This window comes from Rhinopithecus roxellana, chromosome 8, assembly GCF_007565055.1.
Source record: "Rhinopithecus roxellana isolate Shanxi Qingling chromosome 8, ASM756505v1, whole genome shotgun sequence".
NCBI lineage: Eukaryota > Metazoa > Chordata > Mammalia > Primates > Cercopithecidae > Rhinopithecus > Rhinopithecus roxellana.
This window is the reverse complement of record NC_044556.1, coordinates 35,093,554-35,114,536: the sequence shown is the minus strand read 5'-3', so window position 1 is coordinate 35,114,536 and position 20,983 is coordinate 35,093,554. Positions and strand designations below refer to the sequence as shown.

At 45.7% G+C, this 20,983-nt stretch overlaps 1 pseudogene; it reads right to left on the bottom strand.

Annotated features, from left to right (window-relative positions):
• Nucleotides 1-637: 637 nt before the first annotated feature.
• On the bottom strand, nucleotides 638-1,021 carry LOC115898977 (annotated as a pseudogene).
• Between the last annotated feature and the right edge of the window lie 19,962 nt (nucleotides 1,022-20,983).

Below are 20,983 nucleotides of genomic sequence, written 5' to 3'. Positions count from 1 at the left end.
CGCCTGTAGTCCCAGCTACTCGGGAGGCTGAGGCAGGAGAATGGCATAAACCCGGGAGGCGGAGTTTGCAGTGAGCTGAGATCTGGCCACTGCACTCCAGCCTGGGTGACAGAGCAAGACTCCTTCTCAACAAAAAAAAAAAAAAAAAAAAAAAAAAAAAAAGAAAATTTTAAGAAAACATACATAAAAGCACATATTTTCCATGTTCATAGATCAGAAGACTGAATTTTTTTTTAAAGCAAATTTTTGTGGTTTTATTGCATCATAAGGCATTGAGATATCTGAACAAATCAATGTCTGGGTGGTGAGGCAGCTGATTTCTCCTTCACGTCTTTGGGTTACTAAAGCAACTTGTCAGTAGATTAAAAAAAAGAAAAGAAAAAATAAAAGGACAACTTTTGTATTACTTAAGTCTTTCCAAGGCACGCACTGGTACAACACAAACTTCTCCTATCAGATGTAACTAGTCTAGCGTCCAAACATCATGCACAACACCTCGGTGGCAGCAGCGCACTGCGCCCACTCCCGCCTTGGCCCTGCTTATTTGTGCATGATATTTGGAGCATCTGGAGGAGTAGGAATAGTATTGGGAAGAGGAGGGAGGAGGAAACAGCGTTAGTGCCTGGCTGAGAGGAGGTCAGCTGAAGTTTTGCAGGGCAAGCCTGAACATGTCATTGGTGCAAACCCAAGCATCCTGGATGTTCTTTAATAGGAACACCTGGTGGAACCCCATGATGGGGTCTTCATCTGCCTTAAGCCAGCCCACAACCATGCTGATGATGCAGCTATCTGGCATAGGCTAATGGTCCTGCGCCATGAGGATGTGCTGCATTTTCTGGAACGGAAGGCTAGACAACTTCTCCACAATGGCAGCTTTCCCCTGGTACTGTTGTCCTTTCCACGTAAGGCATGAGGCATCAATGTAAACTGCGCCTAGTTGCCTTCTATCGTTACCAAATAATTGGTAGTAATGTTGAATGAAGCTGGATCCAATCGGCTCCCAAACTGGCTTGTCTCCCATTCTTGAGCCTCACCTGGCCTCGCGGAGACCTGAGGGGCTGGCACGACGGTGGCAGCGGTGGCAGCAACCCAGAGTGGTCCTGAATATTGAGATACCAGTTTGCAGGCCGGGTGCAGTGGCTCACGCCTGTAATCCCAGCACTTTGGGAGGCCCAGGGAAGGTGGATGACCTGAGGTCAGGAGTTCGACACCAGCCTGACCAACATGGTAAAACCCCGTTTGTACTAAAAATACAAAAACTAGCCAGGCATGGTGGCAGGCGCCTGTAATCCCAGCTACGTGGGAGGCTGAGGCAGGAGAATCGCTTGAACCCAGGAGGTGGAGGTTGCAGTGAGCCGAGATCACACCGTTGCACCCCAGCCTGGGTGACAAGAGCAAAAACTCGTTGAAAAAAAAAAAATCGATTTTCCCAGAATTAAAATTATAGTTTCAATGCAAACCCAATCAAAAGCCAGCAAGATTTTTGCAGAAATTTACAAGCTAATTCTAAAACTGATATAAAAATATGAAGAACCTAGAAGAATCAAAGCAAGTTTTAAAGAAAACAGTATTAGAAGGCTTTAAGACTTACTACAGTAGTCAAGACAGTGTGGTGTTGCTGTAAGGACAGACACATAAATCTAAGGAACAGAATTGAGAGTCTAGAAATACAGTTTCTTAGGTTAGGAATTCAGAGGCATCTTAGACTGGTGGTTCTAGTTCAGGCCTTCTCCTGAGGTTGCACATCAAGATGTTGGCTGAGGCTAGTCACCTGAATGCTTAACTGGGACTGGAGGATCTACTCCTAAAATGGCTCCCTTACCTGTCTGGCAGGTAGCTGCTGGTGTTGGCATGAGGCTTCAGTTCTTCACCACATAAGACTTCATAGAGTGGCTTGAATTTCCAGCTGGCTTCCCTGGATGAGTGATTCAAGAGAGATCAAGGTAGAGAGCAAGGTAGAAGCCAGTGTTTTTATGACCTAATGTTGTTAACTTTTACTCCCTAATTTCTGCAAAATTGTATTATTACACAAGTCAACCAAGGCAACCAATGCAGTAGGAGGGGACTACACAGAGGCCTGCACACAGGTGGTATTCATTAGGTGCCATCTTCAATTCTAGCTACCACAGGTTCTAAGGTAACTTAATGGAAAAGAGTAGTCTGTCCAACGAATCGTGCTGGAACAATGGGATATCCACACAGAAAAAAATGGACCTCAACCCTTACCTCACACCATATGTAAAATTTAACTTGAAATAGATCATAGGCCTAAACATATGAGCTAAAACTATAAAACCTGTAAGAAGAAAACAAAGGAAAAAAAATCTATGCAAACCTGACATAAGGCAAAAGATTTCTTTTTTTTTTTTTTTTTTGAGGCGGAGTCTCGCTCTGTCGCCCGGACTGGAGCTCAGTGGCCGGATCTCAGCTCACTGCAAGCTCCGCCTCCCGGGTTCACGCCATTCTCCTGCCTCAGCCTCCCGAGTAGCTGGGACTACAGGCGCCGCCACCTCGCCCGGCTAGTTTTTGTATTTTTAGTAGAGACGGGGTTTCACCGTGTTAGCCAGGATGGTCTCGATCTCCTGACCTCGTGATCCGCCCGTCTCGGCCTCCCAAAGTGCTGGGATTACAGGCTTGAGCCACCGCGCCCAGCAAAAGATTTCTTAAGACCTCAAAATCACAAACCATAAAAGAAGATAATGATTATTGGATTTCATCAAAACTAAAACTAACTCTTTGAAACGGTTATGAAAATGATGAGGCAGGCTGGGTGCGGTGGCTTGTGACTGTAATTCCAGCACTCTGGGAGGTTGAGGTGGGGAGATCATGAGGTCAGGAGTTCGAGATCAGCCTGGCCAACATGACAAAACCCCATTTCTACTAAAAAACACAAAAATTAGCCAGGCATGGTGGTGCGTGCCTGTAATCCTAGCTACTGGGGAGGCTGAGGCAGGAGAATTGCTTGAACCCAGGAGGTGGAGGTTGCAGTGACCTGAGATCACGCCACTGCACTCCAGCCTGGGTGACAGAGTAAGACTCATCTCAAAAAAACAAAAACAAAACAAAACAAAAAAGGCTGGGTGTGGTGCTTCACGCCTGTAATCCCAGCACTTTCGGGAGGATCACCTGAGGTTGGGTGTTCAAGACCAGCCTGACCAACATGGAGAACCCTGTCTCTACTAAAAATGCAAAATTAGCCGGGCATGGTGGCATGTGACCGTAATCCCAGTTACTCTGGAGGCTGAGTCAGGAGAATCGCTTGAACCTGGGAGGCAGAGGTTGCAGTGAGCTGAGATCACGCCATTGCACTCCAGCCTGGGTAACAAGAGTGAAACTCCGTCTCGAAAAAAAAAAAAAAGAAAAAAAAAAAAAGAAAAGAAAAGAAAAGGAAAAGAAAATGATGAGGCAAGGCACAGACTGTGAGAAAATATATGCAAAACATAAATAAGAGAGTTATATCCTAAATATATAGAAAACTTTTACAGCTCAGTAATATAAAACAAATAACCTGATAAAAATGAGCAAAATATTTGAACAGACATTGCACTAAATAAGATATATACATTTTTAAAACGAACACATCGTAAGATGCTCAACGTAGTTATTTGAAAAATGAAATTTAAAAATACAGTAAGATACCACTGGCCACCCACTAGCATAACTAAAATTAAAAAGAATGGCAATACTAAAAATTGGTGGCTATGTGGAGATGACTGGAGCTTTCATATACTATTGGTGGGAGTGTAAAATGCTTCAGCCACTTTAGAAAATAATTTTGCAGTTTCTTACATTAAAAGTATATTTTCTGATATGACCCAGCAATTCCATTTCTAGTTATGCACCCAAGAGAAATGAAATCATATAGTCACACAGACTTGAACGAATATTCCTAACAGCTTAATTCAAAATAGCCCAAACTGGGAAAAAGTCCAAATGTCTATGGACAAGAGAAAGGGTAAACAAATCGCGGTACAACCATACAATGCAGTATCAGCAATAAAAAAGCCGGCCGCGATGGCTCACACCTGTAATCCCAACACTTTGGGAGGCCAAGGTGGGTGGATCACCTGAGGTCAGGAATTCGAGACCAGCCTGGCCAACATGGTGAAACCCCGTCCCTATTAAAGAAATACAAAAATTAGCCGGGTGTGATGGCGGGTGCCTGCAATCTCAGCTACTCTTGGGAGGCTGAGACAGGAGAATCACTTGAACCCAGGAGGCGGAGGTTGCAGTGAGCTGAAATTGCGCCACTGCACTCCAGCCTGGACGACAGGGCGAGACTCCATCTCACAAAAAAAAAAAAAAAAAAAAAGTAAACTACTGATCTTTCCAACAATAGGGAGGAGTCTCAACAACATTAAGCTAAGTGAAAGTCAGACACAGAGCTCATAGTGTATAAGTCCATTGATATGAAACTCCAGAAAATACAAAAACATAATCTATAGCAGAAGAAAGCAGTCCAGCGGTTGCCTAGAACTCAGGTGTGTGGGATGCGGTGAGTAGAGGGACACAGGGTAGTCTGGGATGACGGCACAAGGTGATTGTTGAGGACATGGAAATGTTCTGCATCTTGATCATGGTAGTGGAGTGTGAATGTGTCAAAACGTATCTAAATATCCACTTAAAGTGGGTGCATTTTATTGCATGTAAACTATACTTCAACAAAGTTGATTTTTTTTAAAAATAAGGCACAGCTTTCCAACGAGTTTCAATTTGAATAAACAATATCTGCAGCTTTTGTGCCTTCCCATGTGTACACCCACAGGGCCCTGGGCCTTCCTGCGTTGAGACTTTCTCGGGTGCCACAGGGCCCGGCATTGAGAGGAATCCAAGGTTAACACCATTAGCCCGCGTGGATTGTGGGCCGCGAAGCCGGCGGAGGAAGCGCTAGTTTAGTCACAGCTGCAGGCCTCCGCGGTCGCAATCCTGCCGCGAGGGGTTGCTGCGCACCCAGAGGCCAGAGGTCCAGACGACAGACCCCAGACGCGTCTTCCCACCTGCTCCCTGAGGACCCCGAACGCCGCGCCTACTCGGCGGAAGCCGCCGCATCTCGAACCTGCGTTAATCGGGGTCTGTGGGACCGACACGATGGACGCGGGCCACCACGGGCCACCAGGCCCCAGGAGCCAGAGAGGAGCCCGGCGGGCGAGAGCAGCCTAAGGCGTGCGTCCGTCGCGGGGGTTGGAAAGGAGAAGCCTCTGTCGGGCGAGGGGACTTGCGGGGAGAAGACCCCTCCCAGCCCAACCAGGGTTAGGGGACGGGTGACCCGCAAGGGCCCGTCGAGTTTGGCTGATCCGCGCTGGGGCTCAGCCCCCTGCCTTCCGCCGTGGATTCGCCCGGGGAGCCAGGAGCAGTGGCGCTGCCTCTCCCTTTCCCCCAGCCCCAGGGCTGGTCCCTCACTCGGGACAGACCCGCTGCTCGGAATCGCCCACAAGCCTCCCAGGCCCCCACTGCACCCCTCTGTCGCCCACAGAGGAGCATTTTGTGGACACCGCCCATGACAGGAAGGTCTCTCTTGGAGACGCAGTCTGTCCCCGCAAATCTCCTGCGAACTCCACCGCTCTGGGAGGGACCCGGCCAGGCCCTCCCTATCCCGCCGCCGGGGCCGGATGGTCCTTGATAGATGCTGCTCTACTAATCAGAGGGAAGGAGAGCAGGGGCCCCCTTCTTGTTTGTTTGTTTTTGAGACGGAGTCTTTCTCTGTCCCCCAGGCGAGAGTGCAGTGGCACGATCTCGGCTCACTGCAGCCTCCGCCTCCCAGGTTCAAGCAATTCTCCTGTCTCAGCCTCTTGAGTAGCTGGGGTTACAGGCGACCGCCACCACGCCCGGCTCGCAGCTGCCTCCCTCTGAGTAAAGCAGGGGGAAGAGTCCCTGGGAGTAACTGTCCAGCCTGAGGCGGGGCGAGTGTGCTGGTATTGGGGGTTGGAGGTTGTGGGGAGTGTTGGGCGGAAGCTGGCCTGGGACAGCCGCAGTCTGCATTCCTCACCCTGGAGACCAAGCACCCTCCCGAAATCTTGCACACACACTCTCAGTCTCCCCTGACCCAACACGTGCGCGCGCGCACACCCCTGCACCCCACCCGGGACCCACTCTACCTCCCTCTCTCACATCTTCTAATTGACTAATATCTACAATTGCAACCAATTTTTTCTATTATTAACTTAGTTAAAAGATTTTTCCGGAGGGATTATTGATGTCGGCTTACCAGCAGCTTAATCTTTAACAATCAGTAACTAAAAGCAAACAACAGGTCGGGCGCGGTGGCTCTCGCCTGTAATCCCAGCACTTTGGGAGGCCGAGGCGGGCGGATCACGAGGTCAGGAGATCCAGACCATCCTGGCTAACCCGGTGAAACCCCGTCTCTACTAAAAATACAAAAAATTTAGCCGGGCTTGGTGGTGGGCGCCTGTAGTCCCAGCTACTCTGGAGGCTGAGGCGGGAGAATGGCGTAAATCCGGGAGGCGGAGCTTGCAGTGAACCGAGATCGCGCCACTGCACTCCAGCCTGAGCGACAGAAGGAGACTCCGTCTCAAAAATAAATAAATAAATAAATAAATACATACATACATACATACATACATACATACATACAAGCAACGTTTGCAGCCTCATGGTCAAGTGCTGCCCAGCTAGTGCGTGTGCGCGGCGGCGGAGAGCCAGGAGAGACGTCCCCAGGTGGGAGCGACGGAGAGAACTTCGACCCTCCAGCCTTTAAGGCTGTTCCAGGTATCACTCCCAAGGAGAAAAAGTCAACGCTCCAGTCCACTTGGCTATCATGTTTCCTGCGCAGTACTTGGCGAGAGCTTACGAGTGGAGTGGAACTCGGCAGCAGCTCACGCTGCTCCTGGTTTTTGGACCATCATCTTTGGGAACTCTGGGAATCCCAGAGCTGCCCCGACTGGTCCCGTGAGTCTAAGCGAGTTACCTTTTCAGCATCTGCCTTTCGACCCTCGCTGAAAAACCCATCAGAGGACATGCTCCTCACTCGCGCTCTCCACTGTGGCCTAGGCTCTGGGCGGAGCACCAGGCTGGGTCTGGGAATCCACCTGCAGAAAAAGAAGTTAAAGAGAAACTTGATCCTGGGCCAGAGTGAAAGGGAAGACCAAAGACCCCCAAATCCCTGACAGCCAAAGGGCAGGAATAACTTGAGAGCAGATTCCAGCTCACCAGACCCCAGCAGCCCCTCCCTCCTAGGTGGTAAGGCCTCCTCTCTTTCTCTGGAATTCCAGGACATGGGTCCTCCGGAATTGCCACAGTCCATCTCCAAACTCCTCTTCCAGCCTTTCCTCATAGTTGGCCAAGATTCGAATGGTGACCCCTAAAAAATAAAAAAATTATTAACCCGAAGGTCCAGTAAGTGTTCACTGTTTGCTTTTGTGTGAATACAGCCGTAATATGGACTTGAGTAGAGGGGTTATGGGCCTTGGAGAAGGCAGCATGTTGGGATTCTGGGCCTTCAGAGTCCTTCAGACAGCACATGGGCAGATGCATGGGGCCAGTGCTGTCACCCATTGTAGCCAGATGGTGGGAGAGAAAAAAACAATCATCCATTAAGGAATGGAGAGCCCAGAGTTGGAAACTATCCTCATCCTCCTCCTTCCCTCTCTGCACCCCCAGGCAACCACTGCTTTTGGCCCGAGGGCTATTATTTCTTACCTGGATTATTGTCAAAACATCTACTTTATTGCCCGGTCTTCAGTTTCACCCACCCATCGGGTCTTAACAGCTTCATCTCTAAGGTGGCAATCTGCCTCTGCCCTTGCCCTTGAGCCCTTGCGGTGTTCTCCATTGTCTTTAAGATAAAACTCAAACTGTACAGCAACCAGCTTCTTTCTGAGCTCAGCCTTGGCCAACTTTCAGCCTCATCTCTGCCATCTCTCCTTACCCCTTGTACTCTAGCCACTGCTAACTACTTACTTGAATTTGCCTCAAGTGTTCTTTGCAAATGCTTTTCCCTCAGCCTTTGCACTCCTTTCCCTCCAACACACACAGACACACACACACACACACACACACACACACACACATGCTTTTTGCCTGGCTGAGTCCCACTCAAATTTAAAGACCTTCTCATGGCTGGGCGCAGTAGCTCATGCCTGTAATCCCAACACTTTGGGAGGTCGAGGCAGATGGATCACTTGAGGTCCGAAGTTCGAGACCAGCCTGGCCAACATGGTGAAACTCCATCTCTACTAAAAATACAAAAATTAGCAGGGCATGGTGGTGCATGCCTGTAATCCCAGCTACACAGGAGGCTGAGGCAGGAGAATCGCTTGAACCCAGGAGATGAAGGTTGCAGTTAGCTGAGACTGCACCACTGCACTCCAGCCTGGGTGACAAGAGCGAGACTCTGTCTCAAAACAAAAAACAAAAAACAAAAACAAAAACAAAACTTCCTCAGGATGCCTTCCTCATGCTGGATTTGGGTTCCTCTACCCTCATTCCTCCCCCAGAGCATGGAGGAGACATCTCTGTCACAGCACTTACTACCCAGTCTATCCCCTGGCCTCTTACCCCTTCCCTAAACACTAATTTTGAAGTGTTTGGACTCTGGACAGCCAATCCTCAAGGAGATGACCAGAACACATCTCACGGGTAATGGAGGGATGTGAGTGTTACAGCTAAGCAGACCTGGGCTCAAAGTCTTAGATTCCTTGTCTGTAAATTGAGAATAGTAATGTTTATCTTATGGAATTAGTGTGGTAATTAAATGAGATAATTCACGTTTTAAAAGTCTGTCCCTCAAATGTCATTTACTACATGCTTTCTCCTGGTCCTGGACTCCCAGCCCATGAGACAGCTATTGAACGCCCTCAGGCTTTCTTTCCCCTCTGAGCATCTGCCCCTGTAAACTGGTGTTAGCAACCTTACCTCACAAGTCCCTGTGGGAATTAAATGATTCAAGGTATGTGTAATAAGTTTGTTGAATTACAAGCTGGAAACACTGGTTTTTTGTTTGTTTGTTTGTTTGTTTGTTTTTTTATCACATCTTCACCTTTTTTTGACTTTTAAGTTCAGAGGCATAAGTGTAGGTTTGTAACACAGGTAAACTTGTGTCATGGGGGCTTGTGGTACAGATTATTTCATCACTCAGATATTAATCCTGGTATCCATTAGTTATTTTTCCTGATCCTCTCCCTTCTCCCACCCCCAACCCTCCCCAAAGCCCCAGTGTGTGTTGTTTTCCTCTATGTGTCCATGCGATCTCATCATTTAGCTCCCATTTACAAGTGAGAACATGTGGCATTTGGTTTTCTGTTCCTGTGTTAGTTTGCTAAGGATAATGGCCTCTAGTTCCATCCATGTCCCTGCAAAGGACATGATCTTGTTCTTTTTTATGGCTGCATAGTACTCACGGTGCATATGTACCATATTTTTTAAATCCAGTCTATCATTGATGGGCATTTAGGCTGACTCCATGTCTTTGCTACTGTGAATAGTGCTGCAACGAACATTCACATGCATGTATCTTTATGGTAGAATGATTTATATTCCTTTGGGTGTATACCCAGCAATGGGATTGGTGGGTCGAATGGTATTTCTGTTTTTAGGTCTTTGAGGAATTGCCACACTGCTTTCCACAATGGTTGAACTAATTTACACTCCCACCAACAGTGTATAAGCATTCCCTTTTCTCCAAAACCTTGCCCCCACTTGTTTTTTGATTTTGTAATAGTAGCCATTCTGACTGGTGTGAGAAGGTATATCACTGTGGTTTGATTTGCATGTCTCTAATGATCAGTGGTGTTGAGCTTTTTTTCATATGTTTGTTGGCTACGTGTGTGTCTTCTTTTGAAAAGTGTTTGTTCATGTCCTTTGCCCACCTTTTTATTTTTTTTCTTGTAAATTTGTTTAAGTTTTTTATAGATGCTGGATATTAGATCTTTGTTGGATGCATAGTTTGCAAAAATGTTCTCTTATTCTGTAGGTTGTCAGTTTACTCTGTTGATAGTTTCTTTTGCTGTGCAGAAGCTGTTTAGTTTAATTAGATCCCATTTGTTGATTTTTGTTTTTGTTGCCATTGCTTTTGGCGTCTTCATCATGAAATCTTTCCCATGCCTATGTCCTAAATGGTATTGCCTAGATTGTCTTCCAGGGTTCTTATAGTTTTGGCCTTTACATTTAAATCTTTAATCCATCTTGAGTTGATTTTAGTATATGGTGTAAGGAAGCGGTCTAGTTTCAATATTCAGTATATGGCTAGCCAGTTATCCCAGCACCACTTATTGAATAGGGAATCCTATCCAATTGCTTGTTTTTGTCAGGTTTGTGGAAGATCAGATGGCCGTAGATGTGTGGTCTTATTTCTAGATTCTTTATTCTGTTCCATTGATTTGTGTGTTTATTTTTGTACCAGTGCCATGTTATTTCAGTTACTATAGCCCTGTAGTATAGTTTGAAGTCAGGTAGCATGATGCCTCCAGGTTTGCTCTTTTTGCTTAGGATTGCCTTGGCTATTCCACACCTTCACCTTTAATCCCAACATGTGGACTCATATCTGTGGTTCTGGATGAAATCTTGGGCAGCTTCTGTGTATTTTTCTGGTTGCTTTCAGGTAATAGTCCTGGTCACTTTCATGAATAAGAAGAGGGAAAAAGATAATTTGTTAATATTTACCTTAGAGTAATCCTCCTTATCCTCAGGGGATGCATTCCAAGAGCTCCAATGAATGCCTGAAACCAGGGACAGCACTGAACCCTATATATATAGTACTATGCTTTTTCCTATACATACCGATGATAAATTTCCATTTACAAATTAGACATAGTAAGAGATTAACAACAACGATAATAAAATAGAACAATTATAACCATATGCTATAATAAAAGTTATATAAATATGATCTTTTCAGTCATCTGGGGTTGGCCTGGGCATTTTGGTTTCTGTTGGTTGGAAGGGCCAGGAGTTGCTATAGATGTGAAGTGGGGGATAATTTGTGTGTGAAGTGGAGGAGAATGTGTGTGTGTGTGTGTGTGTGTGTGTGTGTGTGTGTGTGTGTCTGTACCTCTGGCTATCTCTCCTTCCAGGCAAAATATTGAATATTGAAATATCAGTATTCTCAGACCATGGTTGACTACAGGTAACTAAAACCATAGAAGGTGAAACCACAGATAGAAGGGGACTATTGTAATATATTCATATTAGTGTGAGAAAAAAACTTTTTGTTTGTTTGTTTTTTATTATTCTTTAAGTTCTAGGGTACATGTGCACAACGTGCAGGTTTGTTACATATGCATACATGTGCCCTGTTGGTTTGCTGCACCCATTAACTCGTCATTTACATTAGGTATATCTTCTAATGCTATCCCTCTCCCTCCCCCCACCCCATGACAGGCACTGGTGTGTGATGTTCCCCGCCCTGTGTCCAAGTGTTCTCATTGTTCAGTTCCCACCTATGAGTGAGAGCATGCAGTGTTTGGTTTTTAACTACTACAGTCCTCATTTCTATAACTGGTCATATGGTCACAGCTGGTATTTTTAACTTCATTCTGTATTATTCAGTCCTTATTACCTTTGCTTTCCACAAACACTTCACCTAATACAGTCGCTGAATGATACCTCTGTCACATAGTTTACTTATGTATAATTAACCTAGGTGGATAAATTGCCTTTTAAACCCACAGAGCCCAACACTATGGGGCTAGAAAGCAAATATTTCTCTAGTGGATCACTAGGAGTAACAATGAGAGGAGCCATTTCCACTTCAAATCTTTGATTTTCAGACTCATGAATCCTGACTATGAGAAAAACAGCACTACATACTGGTCACTGATTCAGGGCATTGCGAAAGACATTGCATCAGCCCAGTGTTAGCACTCAGCTAGCATTGTGCCTGAGTCCCAGAAAGATCATTCTTTTTAGGCCATTTACTCCAGGGCAATCCGCACATTGTAAGACCTGTGAATTCTATGATCATAAGCCCATTGCCATGTTTTATTTGCTGTAAGATGAGTTCCCTGGTAAGAAGCTATGCTTAGTGGAATACTATAACAATGAAAAAGATATTCTGTAAGTTGGTGTTTTTGGCAGCAGCATGCGGACTGGGAAGAGAAGTCCACATCCAAAGTGAATGTCTACTAGGAGAAGTGTTGCCTCTCTCGTGATGAAAGTGTTCCAATGTAATCAATCCGCCATCAAGTGGTGGCTGTTCAGTCTGGGGAATACTGCCTTCTTCAGGGTTCAGTGTTGGTCTCTGCCCTTGGCAGATTGGGCACTCAGCAGTGCCTGTAGACAGATCAAATTTGATGAGTGGAAGCCTGTGTCACTGTGCCATGCATACTTTCTACTCTCACCACCATGTACACTTTGATAATGAGCCACTGGCAAAAGACAGGGATGACTGGAGGAAATGGCTGGGGAAAGAAAGTGGCATCTTAGTGGTCTGATTTTTAAAATCCTCCTCTACTGAAGTTGTACTTTGGCGAGCATTCATGTAATACACGAATATTTTCACACTTTGTGTCAGCTCATGACTGTTGATTTGCATAGTTCTTCTCCAGACTTCCTTATCATCAGTTTTCCAAATATGTTCCCTCCAATACCCTAAGTATCCACACCCTGAAAGTCAAACCTTTAGCCAGCCGCAGCACACACACACAATTTGTGGCTGTATCTGGGGTTGGCCTGGGCGTCTTGGTTTCTGTTGGTCAGAAGGGCCAGGAGTTGCTATAGATGTGAAGTGGGGGAGAATTTGTGTGTGAAGTGGAGGAGAATGTGTGTGTGTGTGTGTGTGTGTGTGTGTGTGTGTCTGTACCTCAGGTATCTCTCCTTCCAGGCAAAATGAACAACCATATGTACTGCTCAAAATTCTGCAGAATGGTGGGATTTTCCTTTACCACTATCGTTGAGGGTCTTCTCTGAGTAGGGCAGCAGTGCTGCAATTATCTTCCATATGGTTGATAAACCATTGAGGAAGGAGATTGAAGGTGTAACGCTGGTCCTACCAATTGAAACTAAACTGCTTCGGTGATCTTTCCTAACAGATATAAAGAATAGGCTGGGTGCAGTGGCTCACACCTATAATCTCAGCACTTTGGGAGGCCAAGTGGGGGCAGATCACCTGAGGTCAGGAGTTTGAGACTAGCCTGGCCAATATGGTGAAATCCCTGTCTCTACTAAAAATACAAAAATTAGCCAGACATGGTGGCAGGTGCCTGTAATCTCAGCTACCCAGGAGGCTGAGGCAGAAGAATCACTGGAACCCAGGAGGCAGAGGCTGCAGTGAGCCGAGATTGAGCCACTGCACTCTAGCCTGGGTGACAGGGTAAGACTCTGTCTCAAAAAAATAAACATAAAAATAAATAAGTAAACATTTCTTTATTCAATAATAGCCAGGCCATTAGTTGCATACCAAGTACCAAAACCATCTTTGCTCCAGTAAAGAAACCACATCTGGGCTGGGTGTGGTGGCTCACATCTGTAATCCCAGCACTTTGGGAGGCTGAGGCAGGCAGATTACTTGAGCCCAGGAGCTCGAGACCAGCCTGGACAACATAGCAAAACCCCATCTCTACAAGAAATACAAAAATTAGCCAGGCATGGTGGTGCACACATGTAGTCCCAGCTACTCGGGAGGATGAGGTGAGAGGATAACCTGAGCCTGCAGAGGCTGAGGCTGCAGTAAGCCATGATGGCACCACTGCACTCTAGCCTGAGTGACAGAGTGAGACCCTGCCTCAAAAAGAAAAAAAAAAAAAAAAAGAGGAAAAAAGAAATCACATCTGGAACAGAGGCTAAAATTGGAGCCACCCTGATTAGGTTTGTGATAATCCACTGTCATTCTTCAAGATCCATCTGTATTCTGCGAGTTGAAAGAAGATATGGTACAAATCACTACTACTACATCTTTCAGGTTCTTATGGTGACACTAATCTCTGGAACAAAATTGCTTTGGACTTACTATTTTGGTAGGTACAGGCCATTCTAGAGGCTTCCACCTGGCATTTTCCACCATAGTAGCTCTCATTGCATGAGTCAGTGGAATTGCCAATATGAGATGGAAATAGGAGTGACTCTTCTCACTGTCATCCCTAATGATTCACCAGCAAAATGTTAATTCCTGTTCCCAAGACTCTGGGCCCCACTGATTTAGTGGTATTGGGTTCTAAGAGAAGAATGTCTCCACCATGGGGCACAACAATGACTCCTACTACACTGAAGTCAAGACTGGCCATGTTGGTTTTCAGAAATTTCACCCCTAGAGCTACAGGAAATAAGGGTTTCTTTCTTTCTTTCTTTAATTATTGTTTTTGTTTTTTTTTTTTTTCTGAGATGGAGTTTTGCTCTTGTTGCCCAAGCTAGAGTGCAATGGTGGGATCTTGGCTCACCGCAACCTCCACCTTCCAGGTTCATGTGTTTCTCCTGCCTCAGCCTCCCGAGTGGCTGGGAATACAGGCATGCTCCACTATGCCCAGCTAATTTTGTATTTTTTTTTTGTATTAATTTTGTATTTTTAGTAGAAATGGGGTTTCTCTGTGTTGGTCAGGCTGGTCTCAAACTTCCGACCTCAGGTGATCCACCCACCTTGGCCTCTGAAAGTGTTGGGATTACAGGCGTGAGCCACCGCGCCCAGCCTTATGATGATTTTTAAACTTTTATTTATGTATGTATTTATTTACAGACAGAGTCTCACTCTGTCACCCAGGCTGGAGTGCAGTGGTGCGGTCTCGGCTCACCTTGGCTTCCTGGGTTCAAGTGATTCTCCTGCCTCACTCAGCCTCCTGAGTAGCTGGGATTACAAGCATGTGCCACCATGCCCGGTTAATTTTTGTGTTTTTGGTAGAGACGGGGTTTCACCACTTTGGCAGGGCTGGTCTCGAACTACTGACCTCAGGTGATTCCCCCGCCTTGACCCCCCAGACTACTGGGATTACAGGCTTGAGCCACTGCACCTGGCCAAATAAGGGTTTCTTTTAAGGCAACAATAGAAGCATTCTGCTCCTGTAATCAAACCTTGAGCTTGGCATTTAAAGTCCTGAGTTCATCATTTTCTTCCTCCACGTGTTTGAGTACACCTAGAAGCAATCAACGAATGCTCCTATACTCTCTGTTTCCATTAAAATGTTTAGTGGGGGCAACTACTTGGCCAGCCAAAGACTTGCCTTTAAAGACATTTGTATTACAGGTGACTACAGGTGATAATTCATGTATCTCTCTTGCTAGTGCGTGCCATGATTTATCAGTGTCACCTATACCAATGGTAATAGGATCATTAATGCCTTTAAATCTAACCAGATCAGTTCAAAATTTTTATCCCTAATGTTCTGTTCCTCTGGAGCCATTTCCAGTACCTACTTGATGTTTATTATTGATACTAATGGTATTGGTCAGGGTTCCATCAGGGAAGGAGAACCACTAAGCATGTTGTGTAATGAGAGATTTATTATGGGAAGATTTATTATGGGAAGGTGGCTTTACAGAATTGCTGGAGAAACTGGGAGAGTAAAGGTTTGAATGAAGAAGTTGGAGGACCAGAGAAAAGCCACTAATCAAACTTTTAGGACTCAGGAATGCCAGCTGCTGGAGCAGGATCCTAGAGAGGAGAGTTTATGAAAGTCTATTGCCTCTGTATCTGGGGTTGGCCTGGGCTTTTTAGTTTTTGTTGGTCAGAAGGGTCAGGATTTGCCAAGTAAGGCTAAATGTGGTGAGAATAAGTATAACCTGGAACCTGCTGACAATTCTAACCTATGACAGCTGCTAAGTAATTGTGGCAACTGCTTCACTTCTCTGCCTTACAAATCATTCACAAATTAATCTTTTGGCCAACTCTAAACCAGAACCACGCAGGGGATGGGATTCTGGGAAATGTAGCTCCAGCTTACCCAAACTGACACAATACAAGACTACCACATGCCATTTATTTAGCTGCTTGATATTGAATGAATCATTTAATGTCTATGAGTCTGTCTCTCTAAGTCTCTTTCCATCTCAGAGTCTGGGCATTATCTTGTGTGGGAGGATACTTTCCTGGATTTCTGCAAGATGCGCTATGGCTGGCGATCCCCCATTTACAAATCCCTTGATGTGGGTGATGTGTCCTTCCACTGGCCACTTATGACTTCATCTCAGACTCCTGGCTTCTGGTAATCCCTCCCTATCTGGGGTCACCTCTCTCTTCCAGGAAGCCCTCTTGGGCAGTCTGCTCTTGGCCTGTGAAAAACATGCAAACATCGTGCTCTGCTGAGCTCTTGGGGGCAGCTCACTCTCAAGGTGGTCCTCTGGACTCTCTCCAGAGCAACCAGCCAGCCATAGCCACTCGCCTTCAGATTATTTTCAGGTCTGAATTCCTGGGTTCTTCATACTCCAATGGATTCAAGTCAAGCTCTTGGAGTTCTTCTCTGGAATCCCCCTCTGAAGTGGGTTACAGTAAGAAAGAATCACACCATTGGCCAGGGTGGAAGAAAGTGACAACTCTCTCCAGTCAGATCTTCACTACCACCTGCCTTTCAACCTTAGTTCTTAGCTCTCTCTCATTCAGTCTGGAGGTGGGTAACAGGTATTCATCACCCCTTTTGCAAGTCTAGCATCTTGATTTAGAATGTAGGAGTTTAGTGTAGTTGACACTCAATTTTATTTTACCTGACCTTTAGGGCCTCTGTCCAAATTTTGAGATGGGAAGAGTCCCACTTAAATATGTGTGTTTGACACATGGTAGACTTTCACTAATAGAAGCTATGGTGTATTGCCAATCACCCAGCCTTGTGGTCAATCAAGCCTTTAAAAATGGCTGGAATCCACTTCCTCTAGACCAGACTGAAGGGGAGTTTGTACCCTCTTGTATGGTTTGAAAGGTAGTTGGTTGGTCCTCCTTATGCCCAGTCTACATATCTATTGTAAATAGAATGCTTACAGCCATATGAGCCCAGTAGCTGCTGTGCCCATGCACACGCCCAGACTCGTACTTGATGACAAATCACAAGTCCCAGGAAACCAGGAGCCATCTTAGCTGCTCACATTGTGGGGAAGAGGGAAGTGAGCCCTCCTCAGTTCGTTGAGATGGAGTCCATCTCAGCTACAGCGGCGGGGTGGGAATGTGCAGTTGTGTGCTGGGCTGTGTGCTGCATTGTGCCCTGGGCTGGCACCTGTCTTGATGAGTCAGTCTCTGTGCTAAACTGGTTTTTATGTATTTTGAATATTGTCCTTGCTTGTAGGCATGGAGATACTCAAATCCACAGACACACAGAAACACCAGCAGCAAGGCTGGGCATGGTGGCTCATGACTGTAATCCCAGCACTTTGGGAGGCCTAGACAGGTGGATCACGAGGTCAGGAGGTCGAGACCATCCTGGCTAACATGGTGGAACCCTGTCTCTACTAAAAATACAAAACATTAGCCGGGCGTGGTGGCGGGCACCTATAGTCCTAGCTACTCAGGAGGCTGAGGCAGGAGAATGGTGTGAACCCGGGAGGCGGAGCTTGCAGTGAGCCGAGATTGTGCCACTGCACTGCAGTCTGGGTGACAGAGTGAGATTCTGTCCCCAAAAAAAGAAAGAAAGAAAGAAAGAAAGAAAGAAAGAAAGAAAGAAAGAAAGAAAGAAAGAAAGAAAGAAACACCAGCAGTGTACATGCATAAACAATTACATCTTCACACACGGGTGCACATGCAGTTATTTTCCTTAAGCTTAAAAGCAGAAGTTTCATGAACCTGGAAAATATGAACCGAACTTATCTAGGGTGTGACAAAATGTTGGGAAAGCATCTGCCCTGAAGTCTTTCTCTTGGCCTCTTAATCTTTACGTCTTCATTTCTTAGATATCACAGGTGGCACCGGAAGGGATTAAAGCAGGCAGAAGCACAGCCTCAAATACATATATGTATATATATCCCCAAACTCAGGAATACAATGCAAAGTTATCATTTCCAGATTGCAAAAGTATATTGAGAAAGATTCAACTAAAACACTAAGGCTTCAGTTGGCAAAATTTTTGTACAAAGGATCAGATAATGGGCTTGGCGCGGTGGCTCATGCCTGTAATCCCATCATTTTGGGAGGCCAAGGCAGGCGGATCACCTGAGGTCAGGAGTTTGAGGCCAGCCTGACATATGATGAAATGCCATCTCTACTAAAAATATAAAAATTAGCCAGGTATGGTAGCATGCACCTGTAATCCCTGCTACTTGGGAGGCTGAGACAGGAGAATTGCTTGAACCCAGGAGGCAGAGGTTGCAGTGAGCCAAGATTGCACCATTGCACTCCAGCCTGGGTGACAAAAGCAAAACTCCGTCTCACACACACACACACACAAAAAAAAAAAAAAAAAGAAAAGGATTAGATAAATATTTTAGACTTTGTGATCCATATGGGCTCTTCAAAATGACTCAACTCTGCTGTTTAGCATAAAAATAGCCATAGACAAGAAGACACAAATAAGCATAGTTATGTTCCAATATAACTTTATTTACAAAAAAGGAAGCAGGCTAGATTTAGCCTGTGGGCTTTAATATGCAGCCTGAAGAACCCAGAAGCTATCCAAGTGGCTTCACTGATCTCTCTAAGGTTAATAGGGGCTCCATTCTGTCTCCTTGAGAAAGGATAAAAATCAATTGTTTTGGATGCGGCATCAGTTCTGTTCTTATTATTCTGTGCTGTGCATTGTGTTCTTCTGAATGAGTGATCTCAATCCCTCTTTTTTGCTCCTCCTTCCCTCTTCCTGTGTATACATCTCTATGTGTTTCCCATTCTTCATTCTGTTCCCTTGCACTCGCAGGGTTGAGTGACTTTAGAACGGGACACTTTCACATTCATCCTTGCTAAAATCCTGGCTTCTTTTCAGGTTCCTCATCTATACTTGATGTGCAGTAGTAGAAAGAACACTTGTCTGGATCACTGGACAGGACACACCAACAGCTTGCTATGTGACAAATCACCTAGAGTCTCTGAGCCTCCCCTTCCTCATCTGTCAAATGAGGGAGTTGGCTAACTGGTCTCTAAAATCCCTTGCAAGCTGGGTGTGTTGCCTCACACTTGTAATCTCAGCACTTTGGGAGGCTGAGGCAGGAGAATTGCTCGAGGCTGTCTTGAGGACGCTCAAGACAAGACCAGTGTGGGCAACATAGGAAGACCGTGTCTCTATTCTTAAAAAAAAAGGGTGTGGCAGCACATGCCATTAGGGCCAGCTATTCAGGAAGCTGAGGTGAGAGGATCACTTGAGCCCAAGAGGCTGCAGTGAGCCATGATTATGCCACTGTACTCCAGCCTGCGCAACAGAGGGAGACCCTGTCTCAATAAAAAAAAGAGAAAGAAAGGAAAGAAAGAAAGAAAGAAAGAGAGAGAAAGAAAGAGGGAAGGAAGGAAGGAAAGAAGGAAAGAGAGAAAGAGAGACTGAGAAAGAGAGAAAAAGGAAGGGAAGGGAGGGAAAAAAGGGAGGGAGGGAAGGAAGGAAGGAAGGAAAGGAAGGAGTGAGGGAGGGAAAGAAGGAAAGAAGGAAAGAAAGAAAAGAAAGACTTTAAAATCCCTTGTAGCTGTAAGCTTGTGATTTTAGGAAGTTGCAGCCTCAATCCAGGCAACTGTCTAAGGCCATTAATTAGGATGTCACTCACAGACCTTAATGAAACTGCTAGGATGCCAACAGAAATTAGCCACATGATCTCCTGTGGTTGGTAACCTTCCTAAAGCCTTCACAGCTGAGGACAGTGTGGGCACGGCTAACTTCAGACTGAGATTCCAATCCAGTAAGTGGAGAAGAGGAAGATAAATGACTCCAGGAACCTTATGTTCCAGGAAAATTCATTTGCATTTTTAAACTGTAGCTACAAAATGCACACAAATATTGATTCAGTTGGAAACTGGACCCTAGGATGCTATTGTCGGGGAGGTGGGACACTTTCCCTTCTCCATCAGACCCTCCTATGTAGGAGTCTTCTGGCTACCTAAAAGATACCCCTCAAATCCCAACAAAAAAATATACGAAAAGGTAAGGAGGAAATGAATGCTTTGAGGAGTTAAAAAAATGAATTAGGAGTTAGCAAATTCTAGCATGTGTCAAAGGAAAGAGGTCTTCTCTGTAGCAGGGATGAGTGAGGTCAGGGAAGGTTGGAGAACCCAGACTTTGGCTGAGGCAAAGGCTGGCAGTGGTTGGCAACTCAGGAGAGAGTTTGCATAACATCATCCCCGCTATCAGGCCCAATCCCCAGCTCAGAGCCCACCAGCTTGTGGATGCAGCAGGATGGGCAGGGGGCTCGAGCCCTCTCCCTCCCTCCTGGATACAGTCTTGAGGGTGCAGAATGAGTAGAGATAAGCCCCCATTCTGGCCTCCAGAAGAACAGGTTGTTATTATCTGACTCTGCTAAAGCTGTCTCATTTGTAGCCTAAATAATTCACTCACCAATCTCTCAAGAAGCATTAGGAGAAAAACAAAACCTGACCCAGCCCTCATGCTCAGGTTCCCATTGCACAGAAGGCAGGCCAGGAGGCTGGGAGGCAGTCCCGCACTGCAGAGATGGCCTGCCTTCAAAGGTTCATGGGGTTGGCACCCTTCTGAAAAAGACCCAGAGTCTGTTTCTGTACAGCTAAGACTTAAGCTATTAACAAGACTAGCTTTTGCATTTTAAAGTCATTTTAAAACAAAACAAAACAACAACAACAAAAATAAAGAATATGCAACAGAGACTGTATGTGAGCTGCAAAGCTTGAAATATTTACTATCTGGCCTTTTCCAGAAAAAGCTTGCCAATCCCTTAATCCATCCCCACCCTCCATCCTCCAACCTTAAAGGAGGCAATGATGATCTTTGACCAACTCCCTGACTACCCTACCCCATGAGCCCACCATCTGCAGAGATTCTGAGTTGTGAATTCTGGTATTTACAGTCTAGTAAGAAGCTGGCACCATTGTTCACCCCATTGCCAAAAACAAGAAAATAAACTGGAGTAGGGTGAGAAAGGGGGAATATCAGTCTTGGTTCTACTGTGTGGGGAGGAAGGGAGAAGCTGAGACTCAGCCACAAACTGTAATCTGATTTGTTTCTCTGAGGGTCAGAATTCA